Source organism: Carya illinoinensis, chromosome 12, assembly GCF_018687715.1.
Source record: "Carya illinoinensis cultivar Pawnee chromosome 12, C.illinoinensisPawnee_v1, whole genome shotgun sequence".
Taxonomy (NCBI): Eukaryota; Viridiplantae; Streptophyta; class Magnoliopsida; order Fagales; family Juglandaceae; genus Carya; species Carya illinoinensis.
In genome coordinates this window covers 14,539,566-14,542,434 of record NC_056763.1, presented here as the reverse complement: position 1 = coordinate 14,542,434, position 2,869 = coordinate 14,539,566, and positions in this window count along the sequence as shown.

Genomic DNA, 2,869 nt, shown 5'->3' with positions numbered 1-2,869 from the left:
AGATAGCACTTGCTTACCATCCTCAAACTAATGGTCAAGCTGAAATTTCAAATAGAGAGATCAAGAACATCCTTGAGAAGACGGTCAAAATCAATAGAAAGGATTGGGTGAAGAAGCTTGATGATGCTTTGTGGGCATACCGTACAGCCTTTAAAACACCTATCGGGATGTCTCCATACCATTTAGTGTTTGGAAAGGCATGTCATCTTCCAGTAGAGTTGGAGCATAGAGCTTATTGGGCTGTAAAAAAGTTTAATTTTGATTTGAAGGCAGCAGGTGAAAAGCGACTTCTTCAATTGAATGAGATGGAAGAGTTCCGAAATGATGCATATGAAAATGCAAAGATCTATAAAGAAAAGACGAAGAAGTGGCATGACAAACAGATTCTTAGGCGAGAGTTTGCTCCAGGACAACAAGTTTTACTCTTCAATTCACGACTCAAACTCTTTCCAGGAAAGTTGAAATCAAGATGAACGGGTCCTTATATAATTCATGAAGTTTTCTCTTTTGGAGCAGTAGATTTGAAGGACAAGACTGGGAATATTTTCAGAGTTAATGGTCAGAGATTCAAGCACTACTATGGAGAGCAAATGGAGAGGAACTATACATTTATTCCTCTTGGAGATCCTAATTGATGATGATTGAAAAGTCTGGCTGTAGACTTTAAAACAAGCACTTATTGGAGGCAACCCATAGATCTATCTTTCATTCTTTCATTTATTTTATTATCTTTATTTATTTAAGTTTTAATAAATTGGTTTTTGATGCAGGTTTATTTTAGCATGAATAAAGAGCTGAAAAATTCTAATCCACGGAAGATTCACCATGAAACCAAGGAAGTTCCTTTATTTCTTCAATCCTTTTTACTTTTGCATTACAATGAGGACATTGTTTAGTTCAAGTTTGGGGGTGTAAACTCCTATAATCATTTGATCCTCTTGTTTTCTAAGTCTTGGGTTGTTGATGGGTTGTCTGATTCTCTTACCAAGCATGCATCGGAGTAAGATTGAATTCTCTATGACTCTGAAATTTGTGATTGAAGATGGTTTTGAGAAAAATTTTCAAAAATTTCTTTTATGTCAAGTGAAGTTTTGTGGGTACTTTGGTTTAAATCTTTGACCTTGAATACAATTGAACACATAGTCGTTTTTCTCTTATTCCATTTTGCTTATGAAGAGAAGAAGTTCAATTAATTGAAAGAGGGAGGTTCGATTTTGCTTTGCTCTAGAATCCGTTAATGGGTCCTTGAGGCGAAATCCTAGTTGAGACCAAATATTAGAGAGATGATCTAGGCATTTCTTTGGCATAACCAAAAAGCTTTCCCAGCCGTCCTAAATGTCATGCCATCATTACATGGTGTGTTTCCATAGTCAACCCCCTTGAGCCTTCATAAGCCTTTATTTATTCTTTGAACTACATAAACCATGCCAGCTCTAAGCCTGAAAAACAATGAATCTACCTTTGATAGTTTGAGAAAATACTTTGGTGGAGAGTTACATTTAAAAGAGAAAAATTGGTTTCATGATGAACCGCATTATGTTTGCTTTGTTTGATCAAAGAAGAAGAAGAAAAAGAAGAAGAAAGGAAGTGACTGAAAAAAAAAAAAAAAAAAAGAAAAGAAGAAGAAGAAGAAGAAGAAAAGAGAAAGAAAAAGAAAAAAGAAGTCGTTAAGAGGAGTGTGAATTACCTCAGATTGTGTTAAGGGAATTGTTGGTATTAAATCAGTGATTACAGCAATAATAATGCCACAAGTATGAGCATATTGCCAAGAAAGAGCTATGATTTGAATCATGTGGGTTTCTCTTTTAATGTTCTTTTCACTAAGTATTTTCCCAGTTTGATTTGATTTCCCACATCCAGTTCTTTCTTAACCCTCACCCTGTGGCCTATCATTACAACCTTATTAAAGACCTTTTGATCTCTGATTTTGCTGTTGACTACATTAGTGGAGAGGATTTCTGAAAATTGGACTTATGGGGTTAAGTTTTAAGAGAATTCTTCTGATTTTGGTTATTCTACTTTTATCTGAGTTTGCAGGTGGTTTGAGGTTAAATTGACTATATCACACACACACTCAAGGTCTTAGCTTTAGGTTGAAGTAAACGCCGAACTCCTGCTTGACAAATTGCAAAATTTTTGATTGATTTTCCAGCCACCTTTGATGTTAAAAGAGTAAGATACTAGAGGTGAAATCTAAATTCATAAAAGCTTGGTGAGTGATGATACTTCTCTTTCGGGTCGAGTCGATATTGCCTAAACTATCATTTGCTTTTCTTTTTGTTTGAGGACAAACAAAGTTGTAAGTTTGGGGGTATTTGATGACTTGCAAAATTTCATATTGCAGATTTTACAAGTTCACTCGAGCGGAGGCTTTTGGCCGCTCGAGCGAATTCAGGCAGATTTAAACGTTTGACTGTCGCTCGACAGGGAGCTCGAGCGGGTTGCTGAAAAACAAAGATCGCTCGAGCGGAGACATTGGCCGCTCGAGCGAAATTAGGCAGAGTCGAACGCTCGATGTACGCTTGACACCCCGCTCGACAGAACATCGTATTTTGACAGATTTAAGGTTTTCCACCGTCACACCATATAAAAGGAATTTTTCACTCTAGGGCCACGACCTTTGACTGGAGAACACATTTTGGGACAGAAAAACATAGCTAGAGGGATTCAAATCATCTGTTTTGGAGAGGGAATTCCAATTATTGCACGTACGTTGGAATCATACACGAGCACGGACAGGAGAAAAGCGTTGAATTGTTCCCTTGAGCTTTTGAAGACGAGTTGCGGCTGCAAAGAGGATTTTTCAGTGTTTATTTTTCTTCCAATCTTCTCAGAACAATTATGGTGAATTCATTTATGTTGAATTCCA